Genomic DNA, 13,637 nt, shown 5'->3' on the forward strand with positions numbered 1-13,637 from the left:
TCCTTGACAGCTGCCTTCGAGGTCCTTTTCCTTTCCTCCTCAACAAAATCCTCTGGTTTCTGCATTTTAATTCCATAACTTGCATGCCTACCCCCTGAACTGCTCGTCTCTCTCTCCTCCTGAATAGCATGGTCCTTCACCCTTCCCCTCTGGCCATCTTGATCTTCATGGCTAGAGGGGAGGGATCATGCAAAGCATCGGTCTATCAGATGCTCCTAGAAAAAACGATCAATCCTCCCCATCCAGATAACAAATGTGTCCCCAGGAAACCTTTCATCTGTCCACCTTCTAGAAGGCAGCACACAAAGGCTCTAGTGCAAATAAAATTATCACAAGACACCTGAACAAAACAAAACCCCCAAACAATAAAGAGTAGGAAGAAGAAACCTGCCCAAGAACACAGGGCTAGGGTTGGTTTCAGCTGGTCTTCTGCCCCTTTTTTCTGTTCTCTTTTCCCCGCTCCCCTGAACAAAGGAAGTTTGTTGTCAGGCTCAAACATTTCCTGGGCCTTGTCCGAGTTCCACCTTGTTTTCTTTCTCTCTTCTCCCCACCCTGTACAAATAAAGCAAAAACCAACTGGCACCACCTGTGATGAAAGGACGACTAAATGCAGAATTTTATCTTTTCTTTCTTTTCTCCCTCCTCCTTTTTCCCTTTTTCTTGGCCAGAAGTTTTGGGCAAAGGACAAAAGGTATTGTTGGGTAAGCATAATTCCAGTGGCTGAGTCACACTAAGACACTAAAGTGCTGGCTGCTGATGGGGTAAAGTAAGCCAAGCTGCTGCTTCCCTAAATGCAATGAAAATGCCAGCAGCACCACTGCAAGCTCTTGCACAGCACAAGGGGCAATAGAAGATTCTCATAGTAAAAAAAGGTGCAAAGAAAACAAATAAAATCCTGGTCCAAGATATCTTCACCCAAGAAATCTCAGGAGGAAAGACTGTCACACAGTAGAGGCTGGATGGGCTCCTCCCTGAAGCCTGTAAAGGTTGTGAAGGCCATAGTAAAGCCAGTTACGATCCATACTTACAATAAGGGAAGGCTTAAGATGCTCTCTTCAGTTCTCCAACCAGGCCTAGTTTTTTCTGATTCCATGACACAAGCCAGACCCACAGCTGGTCAGTCCTACAGTGTCCTCCTTTCCCCCCAGCTGTAAGCTCTTTGAGGCAGGGGGCTCACATTGCTCTTGTGGCCCCAAGCACAACCGACCGGGCAGGGGGCTTCCAGGCACTACCTCGATGCAGATAATCATCAGCCCATTTCTGGCTGCAAATTAAACGGTGCCCCAAGCGGGCACTTGCTCGGAGCACATTCAAAAGCTCACTGTAGACCCTGCAACTCAATGGTGCATTTGGGGGAGCTGGAGCACTGGCTGTTTGTTTATTTTATGATGCACTTTGGTCTCTCTCAGTTGCGCTGTTATCCTACACCTGCTCACTCCCCTTTCTCGGGGCTGATAACAGGCAGTACGTTGCGCGGAGTCGGGGCCTGGCCCGGCTCTTTTTGTTTTTAATGAGACACATGTATTTGGTTCCAGACTATCAACACTCAGGGTCAGGGAAGAGGCAGAAAATTTCCCCGCAATAGGCAAGAAGTTCAGCAGAAGGATGTGTGGAGCAAGGTCCTCAAATGGATCTAAAGAGGACAAACGTCTCTGTGGATCAAGCCTCCCTAATGCAAATCCTGGTTCCCCGGTGCAGCACATCTCCTTTTGGAGCCCACGCTCACCCAGGGTGTTACGCTGCTGCTACGCTTCTTTTATGTAGACATAGGCCTGGCCTCTTTCAACAGTTCTGGCATCTTTTCATGGCAGACCCCATGACACACGGAGGCGGCTGAGAACAAGGAATCATGCTTTTCCAGGAACGGGGAATCCAGATTTTCTGGTTTATAAATTTTCCCATCTGGATTTGTTTTGCTGTTCATAGGGTAGATCACCAGAGATAAGGAAAGAAAAGCAAAGAAATATCAGAGCAGTGGCAGCCCCGACGGGCTCAGATGAATTTCTTGCATGTCACAATCTCCTGTTTGGGCAGAAATTTGAATGCATTTTCTAGCAGCAACACAGATAAACTGGCATCTCCCCAGGGGCTGTTTCATTTCTGGTGCTGCCTAAGGGTTCTGTAACATAGGAACTGAGGAGCTTGGACATGCCCGCTCTCAGGACTATCTCCATAAGGACATGGTTAACTTCTTTGCCACTTGCATGGCAAAAATTAAAATCAGCTGAGACTTCTTAGGGTGAAGCCCATTAGAAGAGCCTATAGACAAGCAGGTTATTACTTGAAACAGCTGCAATGAAAGACTGCGTTGGGAAAATCCTGCATAAGCTCCCAAACAGTAGAGGAAGGAATGAGTAGGTTGTCTCCATGTAACAGAACCAGTAGCTTCAACTCTCCTCCGTGGCACGGGGCCTGTCGGAGCCTGTTCTCTGGGGAAGAATCCCCCGGGATCACACCCGGATGGCCTGGGAACAGATCTGCCAAGCCCTACCAAGCTGTCCCCCTGCTCCCAGGTAAGACCAGGCCCTACAGGACCTACTGGGGCCGCTCTTCCCACCTCTGCAGCCAGGTCCCAAGGCTCTGAACTGGTTTCCAATGCCACTGGCTGTCCAGGTACAGAAAGGCACCTGCGAACTAAAGCAGATATGGGCCTGGACCCTACAGATTACAGAAGATAAGAGCAATCTGAGGAGTGGAGTCAAGGGGCCCGGGGGCTGCGGTGCTGTGTACGTTTGTCCTCCCCTGCCACCCCTAAGCTGATGAATTTACACAGCAAGGACAACTTGGTAAAGACAGCACGGCGGTTGTCAGCTGGGAGCCTCTGCACACTAAGCTCCTGGTTAAATGTTTTCATCAAAACCAGAGCGAGAAAGTGCAGAGCAAACACCACCAATTAGAGGCTGGGATGAAGCGTTCCTGCCAGCAGATCTGGTGAGAGGGGCATGAGTCACCTTAACCCTTTGGGAGCCAGAGCCAGCGCGGCTCCACAGGGGCGAGGAGGGAGATGGGAAGGGAAACCTCTCACAAACCTTTCATTTGCATCCACTCCTTTTCATTTATTTGTAGGAAGTTGAATTCAGGAGTGAACACTCACCGTGTCTGGAGCTGTATTATCCCCATAACCTCTGCCCTCACCATTCTCATACCTGGAGGAGCCTGAAACAGGCAACCTGCCCCCTCCAGTGAAGATGGAGCTGGTTTGGAGATCCAGACAGCAGCCCAGAGCAGCTGAGGAGGACTGGGGTTGCCATCCCTATCTTCAAGTCCATTCCAGCAAACAGAAAATATCCCATCGGTTTTGCTGAAGGCTGAGGTGTCAATGAGAGTAACACAGCAGTACTCCATGCCTCATTCCAAGATAAAAGGATTTGTCTTGGACAAAATGCTTCCCCATCAAAAACATGATGAAACGCAGTAAGAGGAGAGCTGGGATGAGGCTCGGGCAGGTAAGCCTCCCTTCCCATGTACTGAGTCTGCCTAGCTGCTGCTAATTGTCCAATTTCTGAACATATACGAGGTGATCAAAATTTAACTGCGTACTTGGGCTAAATTCCCTTTCAATGAAAATAACACACTCGGGTTTGCAGCAGGATTCAGTGCCGACAAGCCACTCAGCTTTCTAGGAGCATCGAACGTTGCAACATTACAGGTGTTCAGAGAGGTCGGTCCCTTCCACGGCAACAAACCCTGAAGTCAGAACAAGGCTTTTGCCCTCAGTCCCTCAAACAAACACCCACTGACTCCAGCCCAGCACTGGACCCAGCAGCCGCTGCAGGGAAGGGCCCCGGATGCGTATGGACCAAACTCTGCCCATCTCCTACACGATCCAGCAGAGCCGGCACCACTGCGGTGGGAGGCATTTTGGAAGCTCTCTGCAAGGGAATCTTCTCCCATCCAACATCCCTGTCCTGAGGTGAGGGAGAGAAGCAGGCAGAGGGGCCATGGACTGGACCTGCTGCTAAGGAGATCAAGAGGCATCCACCCAAGGCGGGGAAGCTAAAAGCTAAGAAAGGATAAATTAACACAGCAGCTTATATTGGTGAGATCCCTTGCAATTTAGGGCGCAGTCGGGCTACACACGGTGCGGTCCAGGATCTGGCCCTCCACAGATACATTTGTCCAAAGCTGGGGCCCCCAGAAGTTGTGAATTTCCAGCATACCACGACTACTGGAGCAGACGGTTTCAGATCCTGCTGAGCCAGCTTGTGGCTGTATTCAAAATTGAGTAAATTTACAGCTGTAAGCTGGGAGTTTATACAACCCGTAACTTGTTAGGGATGGCTGACCAAGCCAGAACGATGGCTCCCCAGCCGACAGGGCTCTTATTGGTTAGACCTTTGAGCGCCTGATAGATTTTATTATTTTTCTTTTTCTTTTGCATTGGGGGGGGAGAAAGGGGGAGATAGGAAAGGAAACATCTATTTTTGTTCTTTTCCTCACCAAAGGCAAACTGAAATTAAATCTCAGGTTCAATCCATCATGGATTCCTCGGCGCATCAGCTGGGGACAGTTGCACACCCAGTGACCATCTCTTTGGACAAAGCTGCTGTATTTTTCTCACTCCGTGCAGAGTCTTGCAACGTGAATAACTCCACAGGATTCAATGTATGATCACCAGAGTTAGCAAGGCTGCTCTCCTGCTGGCACCTTTTGCGTGGACACTTCCCATTCATACCAGACCCCCCCAAACTACTGTGCTTCAGCCTGGGCTGCAAGAAAACGTGGTCTGAGTTGTCCGAGTTTAGTGCAGCAAGCACAGTGCCCTGCAAAGACCTTCCTTCCATCTCCTCTGCAAGGATAAACAGCTGGAGCAATATCAGACCTGAAGTGATCTGAACCTGGATTCACAAACAGCAACACAAGGAGCCTGCCAAGTAACGGGCAGGCAGCAGGCAGGGAGTGCAAAGCAGGGCTCCAGGAGCCCTCTGATGGGAACAAAATCAGCATCGTTCACTGTGCCTGTGAGGGGGAAAGCTGGCCAGGCTGAGGGAAGCACAGGGCTTGCCTGCACGTAACAGCCTCAACCTAAAATCCTCTATTTTTATTACAGCGCGGTCCCAGTTTCTGAAAGGCATTTTCAGCAGGAAACCCAAACACGATCCAGTCGCCGCAAGGCTGGACGAAGGGCAAGGGGGCTCCCCTGGGGCTCGCTTTTCTGTGTGACCACAGACAAGCCAAGGACAGTCACACCAGCTTCAATGATACACGTGTTGATGAGCTCAAGTGTGATGAGGGGGACATACACCTACCTCGGTCATTACACAGCTGCAGGGTCTCCATTCCCTGCCCTGGGAGGATGCAGTTTTTCTAGGACATGGCTAAGGAGCACTAACAGGTCTCCCCTTTACCCTCCACTCCATCCTGAATACGTAACAGCCCAGAACATCAATAGTTTACATGAGTTAAAGAGCCAGCTGAGGCTTTAGGGACTCACTCAGGCAGGATAAAACACTCTTTAGCATCCAGCCACCATGTAAGAAAATGAAGTAAACGGGGACCTTTGGTGAAGTCTTAAACAGGAGACTGAAAAAGGGGAAATTTCCTCTCTCCCTGCTCTGTAAGCAGGGATCACACCGCCTGCTGCCGCTCCCACAGTTTAAAATACTTAAGTCCTCCAAGGTGCAGCTTAATTTTCTTTTTTAAAAAAGAAAAGTGTCAGTCTAATTAGATAAATCCTCCAAGCACGTGGCCCGGAGTTCGTCATGGAAATTAACCTCCTTGAAAGATCACAGTGACTGAAATAAGAAACTGTGTGTTTTGGCATAGTGCAGTGAAATGGGAGATGCAGGCTGCATTTCATACACCTTCCCTTTCATAAACCTGCCGCGTTTCATATCTGCCCTACTGGCCCTTCGCTCGGCACCAAGACTTTATCTCCAAATGCCTGTTTGCAAATCGCTGCTGAGAGGTTACAATAACCCCTGGGAGAGATTTTGCTGGCTCACCAGTGTGAAAGGACACTGCTCCCCTGGTATAAAGCTGGGCCAGCCTGAGGCACTGGTGGAGGGAGGGGCTCGTCACCAGCAGCCCTACAGAGAGGATGTTCTGCAGACACAGCCACCATGGGGAGGCAGCCAGGCTGGGAGCCCTTTGCCAGCTCCAGAGCTGTTTTGCCAGCCTCATCATCCAAACACGCAGACGAGCGTGATTCTGTGCACCCCTCGCTCTCGCTGGCACGTGCTGAGCAGGGCAGGAGGGAGATACCTGGAAGCCACAGGCTGCGATCACATAGCTCAGTTTGCATTTATGCCACCTACATCCACGTCTTATTATTCAGAAGGCTCTATCTCACCACGCTGGGAAAGGAGTAGGGCTGGGAGTCACACTGCTTGGGAATAAAAAGCCCTGGTCCCTTTGCTATTGGAAGCAGAAGCAAAACCAGAAAAGAACCGGCTAACAAGTGAGAATCAACAGCCATCCCTGCCTTCCAGGCAAGAACCAGATTGTTTTGCACTTCCAGGAAATGTTGGCCAGTCAACTTTTCTCCCAAGCCACCGGACAAACTTGTGCTAGGGTCACACTCTCAACGCTCCCCAAGGACTATCACAGGCCTCTCCTGAGAGACACAATGCAATTTAGTACATAACTGAAATAAGACCCCTTTCACAGTTCCAAATAGCCCATCCCCATCAAGGGGATGTAAGGATTCTCTTTCTAAGCTTTCCAGTTCATACTGTCCTTTCAAACGATAGTATCCAAAATTAAAAAGGCCCTGAAAAATCCGTAGAGTTAATCAACCTCCTTCTTTCCCAAGTGTGATGGATGCTGGTACGTGCGACGCTGTGTGTGCTCCCAGCACTGGGACCAGCCCTGCACGCAGAAGGATCAGGACCAGCCTCAGAGACCATCTCTGAGGTGACTTCTTGTATTGTCATTGAAATGACAAGCCCTATGGCTCGGAATTTGGAAGTAACCTATTTTGTTTCAAAACAGCATCACTGGTGGCAGAACAAAAATAGGATACCTTCTGGAGAGAAAACTACCCCAAAATGCCGTGGCAGGCAAGGAGCCAAAGGCCCCAAAGAACTGACATCTCTGCAAAGGCAGACCCTTTTCCTACAGCGCTTATTACACACGAGGCCTCAGCAGCTGGACGGCTCTAGAGCTCGCCTCGGGAGCACAGACTCTTGTACCTCCGGGTCCTACTCTAGACCAGCTCAATCACGCGTGAAAGGTATTAGCTGACACCTCAGCAGCAGCCAATGGAGAGAGCGAGCAGGAGGGGTTGCAGGCAGATCCCTCAGTGCAAGAGCCTCGCTACAACTCATTAGCCGTCTCGGGAAAGAGTTCAAAAGACAGGCCATGCACAAAACTGGCATTTGTGTCTTCTACCGCTCCCTCCAGCTCAGGGCTGAGGCATGCTGGAAGGACACCACCAGAGAAACCAGGATGAACTCAGCCCTAATACAGTTTCTTAGCGGTTCTCTGCCAAGTACAGGCAAGCCCCACAGTTCCATTACTAATAACTTAATACCTAATAATATTACCGATGTAACACTTAACCTTGAAGCCAAGCACCTGGACCCAGAAGAAATCAGCATTTAGCAAGACTTCCGCCTCATTGTATTTGGCTTGTCCTGCCAGCTGATCAAAACTCAGCATCCCCAATTCCTTCCCACCTGCTCCAAGGTACACGGAGCCATTTAAAAAAAGGTAAAGCTTCTACTTCGAGCCAGGAGCTAGGGGCTGAACCAGAGAGACAACACAGACTGCAGGAGGAGAAAAAAATAACTCGAGCGCTATTCCACTCTAGGCTTTGGATGCATTAGGCAAATTCCCAATTACAGCAGTCCCTTCTGCCGGCAACTGGACTGGAGATAAGAGATCAGAAAGAAGGGCCAGTGGGCATCACTGAAGGCTCAGCATCTTCCATTACACATCAGCACAGTAAGAAGGGCTCTGCCAACGCTGAAATGTTTTTTTCCAAAAGGAACACGCACACCCTTTGAAATGGGTATGGTGAAACCTGCCCGGAGAGGGAAGGACCCAGCTACGCAGGCAGGTTCCTGACTCCTTATCATCAGAGCAAGCAGCCCAGCCCCTAAAATTCACTTCATGGGTGTCCTCTTTCTTACTGCTACACAGGCTCAAATCCTCCAACGCAACTGTGAAGAGGTAGCACAGTATCTGAATCCACAACGGACTGAAAGGCATCTCCATGTTTTGCTGTCAGCCTGAAGTTTGAATAAAGGAGCCCACCAGAAAGAGTGAATGAACGTCTCTCTGAGCCGCCTGGCAGAGGCTGTGCTGTGCTGGAAGCCACCTAGTGTCCGAGCCGCGCACCGGAGCGGCCTCCCCGCGCAGGGAAAGGTGCGGGAGGCAGATGCTTGAGGAAAATTCAGGCCAAGAGAAGGAGTTGTGACATCCAACGAGACAGAAACGGGAAGGAGCTAAAAGAGCAGGGCGCACGGGTTGGGAAGAGAGCGAGGTCTCACCCTGAGCGGAGGGAGCAGGCGCCAAACCGGAGACACAGCAAAGTGTCCAGCCCAATATCCCACCCTGGGGCAGCTTCACCCTCGGGAGAGAGACCCTTTAGCACAGGTCCAAGAGGGGGGGACACCAGACTTGTTCCTCAAACCCAACTCTGACAGAGAACACGACCATTAGAGGCCAATATTTCAGCCCCTGGATCCAGCCTGGCTGCTTCCCATCTCTGGGATGCAAACTTGGAGACAACTTTCCCCGGCACAGGCCTGTGGAAGAGAAGGGAACAGCTCTGGAGCCACGAGCCCAATAACCCATGCCCACTCCCTTAGAAACCACTTTCCTCCACATCTCCTCTCCTGCCCCCGCAGTAGCCCCCTCCTCCTCGCTCTCTTTCTCTGTGTCCTCGAGACTCCTCTCACCTTGAGGAGTGTTAGGATTACCCAGCATTTACACTCAATGCTCCTCTTTATTCCTTAAGACTTATTAAGAATGATAATGAGCTCCAAAGCAGTGACACGTCTCTCTCTCTCCCCCTCTGTCGCGCTCTCTCTCTCTCTCTCTCTACGTGCCTTTTCCGTCAAAGGCACACAGGACAAATCCGACCAAAAAAAAAAAAAACCCTAACAAATTCTCTCTACGTGCCTTTTCCGTCAAAGGCACACAGGACAAATCCGACCAAAAAAAAAAAAAACCCTGACAATATGGATCAAGGACACATGAGGATTTATATTCTACAAATCCAGCCTTTTTTGTTTTTATTATTTCTACTCAAATTCCACCCTTCCCTCTTCTTACTCATATTCTCCCCCCTCTACCCCAACCCTCTCGGACTTTGAATGAGAAAGAAGAAGAAGAAGAGGAGAAGAAAGCTGCTTGCCTGGAAAACCTCGTTAACGTGGAGCTCTTAAACGGTTGATTAATTTTAGCAAAATTTACGATGCGCTCTTGCTTTTCTTTGAAGCTGCAGCCTTATACACCAAAAGCAAGTTAACTTTAAGATGCCTCTTGCAAGCCCATCGCCCCCTAATTCTTGACCGCCCTGGTTAGATACACAAATACACAGGAGAGAAACAGGGTGGCAGAGGATGGAAGCAGTCGCCCTGCCGAGTGCTCAAAGCGGTTCGATTCAAACCCCTTTAGCACAGCCTAACAATCACAACCTGAAAACTCCCAACTTCTAGCTATTTAACTTCCCATAAAGATTTTTTTTTTTTTTTTTAAATATCACTAGTCAGTCCTTCAAAGCTCAAAGGAAACAGGGAAACATAAACACCAATTCCAAGAGAAGTGTCTCCAAGTTCCATCTGCTCACGCCACAGAAACGCCAGGCTCTCGGCTGCATTAGAAACATCAGGTTCTCCCAAAGCCACCTTTAAACCAGCGACGTTTCGCCAGAGGGAAAAAGTGAACCTAAGGAAATCTGATATACGGATTTATACCTATCCTGAACTATACTTCAACATTGCAGTTGTCTCCCCAGCTTCCTCCTACCCAGTATTTGCTTTTATTCTTTGTCTCCCTCTGCTAGACTCTGCTTTTCTGATATAGACATCAGGAGGTTAAGGGCTCAATTATCAAGTCTGTTGAATCCTCAGCTTCACGTTACTTCGGGGGGTTCTCTGTTGCTCCTCGGAAACTACATCGCAAAAATCTCTTTCCTTCTCGGCTTTTCTGTTTCCTAACTTGCAATGTCTATTTCTGACACACCCCCACCCATGAACCCACAAATCTATTTGGGGTAAACGGAGAGAAACCAGGAATAGCTTTGAGAGACAGAAACATTAATAAAAATAAGCCTAAGAGCGCCTCGCCAGACCGAACCTGAAGCATTCACGATCTTGAAACCTAAAGTAACATCCACACGGAATTTACAAAATATGATTCGAGTGGTTCTAATTAGCCCCAGTCTGTGGAAAAATTGGAAGGAAGCGGCTCTTTGATTAATGTTACAAACCAGAAAGGAAACAGATTTTAAAAGTTAAAGTAGCAGCATTGTGGAATACAGAATCATTACCAGCATACATTTATGATACCTGCTTCAATCAGATGGCTTGGGGTTTTGTTTTTAGGGTTTTTTCCTTTTTACTTTAAGAAAAAAAGGAAGACAGGATGCAAGTAAAGGCTTTTGTTTATGGAAGTGTGCGGCGCTTTTATCTCCCAAGGAATTTATATAGCTGGACTGTGTATAAATCCTTCTGAAAATGAAATTAGCAAAACCAAAACAGGGGTGAAGGTGCTGGGGGGGGCGGTGGGGAGGGGGGGGAATTCACCACCTCAGTAAATCATAGTGGATAACCAGCCCCTGGCTTGGACAGATAGCAAATTCAGCTTTAATAGGAAGAAACAGAGTTGGAAAGGGAATGGACAAGATTCATACCTGCAGCAAACTCCTTGCAAAAAATGGGGGGCTATTTTTAATACGCTTTTGAAAGTCACTGTGCAAGTTTGCTTGGGCTTGAAAAGAAAAAGGAAATAAGTTTTTTTTTTTCCAGCAAGCTTGATTGTTTTGGGTGGAGCTCAAGCGTGTGTGTATATATGCTGTATATAAAAATGAATTACTAATTCTTTCCTGGAAACTGTTTGAATTACAATCTGCAAGATACAAAAACACACCTTTATTTTAACACTGATTTTAATACAGATAGAAGGGGGGGGAAGGGAGGGATAGTGAGGGAAACGTTTTTTCCCAGTACACAGCAAAACCCTTAAGCAAGAATAATACCTCCCCACACATAGACAGACACACGCACACTTTGCTCAGCTGTACAACCACCAACTGAACTCCAGCTTTCAGTGGCTTTTCCCTCTACCAAGGGCTTCGCTCTGAAACTGCAAGAATGACAACGTCATGTGTGTGGAAAGCTGACACTTGGAGCTTTTAAAAAGAAATGAGGAAAAATAAGCTGTTGACTTCTTGGTTAAAGTATTTTCTTGTTCTAACTCATGTTCTTATGTCACTGGGCTAAAAAAAAAAGAGAGAGAGAGGGAGAGAGAGATATGACTTTCCTTGAATGATCTGTTTAACCTAAGCCAGAGGAAAAAAAAAGAAGTCATTAATTACTTATGTGAGCTATTGCTTCTGAAAGACAATAAACCTGCCTGGTCGCCATGGATATGACATATTTGCTCTGAAAACAACACAATAATTAGCAAAGGGGAAAGATACAAGGAGAATATGCAAACTCCTGAGTTTAAAGCCATAGTGTTTCCTTTTTTCCCCCCTCCTCTTTTTACTTGTCAGAGTCAATTCTGTTTGCAATTCAAATCAAACAAATAAACAGAATATTTACAAAATTTTTTTAAATGATCCACCACACTGTGAATCACACACACACAAAAAAAAGGGGGGGGAGGGAGAAAAATTAACAAGGAAAAAAGATAAAGTCTAGTATGGACAGACCATAAACCACTTAGGTGTTTTCCATATACGTGTGTGTGTCTATATATATATGTGAAATATAAATGTATATAAACATACACACAAAAACATATACGAGTTATAAGGGTTACATGCACTATTTCCTCTAGGATTATTCTTTTATTTTTGAGATTATTACAGAAACATACTGAGAGGAAAAACGTCTCTGTTTTAGGGAGTGGAAACATTTGGAAGATACACTAAGAGAAAGTACAACAAGGTGGGGTTTTTACTGTGATAAACATTCATTGTGCTGGTGGTATTTTCTTTGCAAACCTTTTAACTTTTCTCCAGAAGACGAGCAAAAAACCACAATTGGTGGGCACCGTGCGTCAGCCTGATCAACACCCCAGCTTACCATGAGTTCTCAAATTCTAAGCATTAAAAAAAAAAAATATTTCTCCTGTCACCTCAATTACTTTTTATAAAGTGACATTACACTGAATCACATGTAATAATGCAATGGACAAGTTAAGAAATAATGAAAACTCAGTTACATGCAGAGAGACTTCTTTGAAATAATTTATAAATGTTGCGGAGAAAATATTTTTTTTTTTAGATTTCTCTCTCATTAAGATGAGACAAAGACTATTAAAACCTTCTCTAATGCGGTAGCTTTCTGGATTCTGACCTTCCACATTTAGAAACCAAGTAATAAAAACACCCTAACAAGCACTTTATCTTTAGAGATATTTGACTTTGAACTTATTTTAACATTAAAAAGACTTGGGAGGTATAAAAATAACAATATAGTTGCCACAAGTTTCTGTTGTTGTTGTTGTTTTCACTGCTAAAAAAAAAATAAATCTTTGGAACAAAATAAGCAGATTAAGGAAACATCCCCCTAATTTAACTGGCTCTTTTTCTATTTTTTTTTTTTAAACAATAGTTTTTAGCTGGACTCTTTGATCTTGAAAGGGTTCTGCTATCTTGTGTGATGAGGGGGGAAAAATGATCTGTTTTAAATGATGATGCAAAAAAAAGGATCAAAGCCCTGACTTTCTGTTAGCCATAATAAGCTCTGTCTTGCACAAAGCTTCAACTTCAGGCTTTAATATATAAAATATACAGGAGCCCAATAAAAGCACTGAAAAGGTACAAAGTCTGAAAACAAAAGGGGACGCTGCTCCTTTAAACGTTTTAGTGCATATGGAGTTTGATTTCTGAAAGAGATCAGTTTAACATCTCCATAGAAACCAGCAACAGATTATCATCAACAGAATAAATAACTAGTCTAATAAATTAAACAGGAGGCATAAGATCTGGAAACTTGATTACTGAAGTTCAACAATATTCCCCCATAAACTCTTCCAAACCACCTTTAGGGTAGCTAACAAGGTGGCAGCGACACATCAATAAAGGGTAGGTGGGAAGCAGGCAGGACTTCTGGAAATGAGAAGTCCAAAACCTTCGCAAGAAATTATTCCACGCTAAGAGTCGGCAAATCAATAGAGGAAATAAATTCATCAATGAAGTTTTGGGAGAGACGAGCTGCTCTTCCAGGGAACGGCTGCGAGGACCCGCCGCGCAGAGCAGCGCGGACGGGAGGGGGCACACCGAAGGTGGACGTGCGGCTCCGGGAAAAGTTTCACCTTCCCAGCCCGAAAGGGCAGGGGGGCTCGGGGTGGATGGATCAAACCCGCCGTGATGCGGGGCAGCCTCGGGCCGCAGCCCAACCCCGAAAAGTTTGCCCAAGAAGTTGCCCGCCGCAGCAGTCGGCAGCCACCGGCCCCGCGGCGAGCGGCCGCGCCGGCCCCCACGCCCGCCCGAGCCTCTTGACAGCTCCCCCGCC

At 47.0% G+C, this 13,637-nt stretch overlaps 1 protein-coding gene across 2 annotated transcripts in view; it reads right to left on the bottom strand.

The window, feature by feature from the left end:
* The window catches only part of CASZ1 (castor zinc finger 1), a 211,432-nt gene that overhangs the window by 196,755 nt on the left and 1,040 nt on the right, over positions 1–13,637 (bottom strand). The gene's annotated exons all lie outside the window — the stretch shown is intronic.

The sequence above is a fragment of the Calidris pugnax genome, unplaced genomic scaffold (genome assembly GCF_001431845.1).
Source record: "Calidris pugnax isolate Ruff unplaced genomic scaffold, ASM143184v1 scaffold82, whole genome shotgun sequence".
Taxonomy (NCBI): Eukaryota; Metazoa; Chordata; class Aves; order Charadriiformes; family Scolopacidae; genus Calidris; species Calidris pugnax.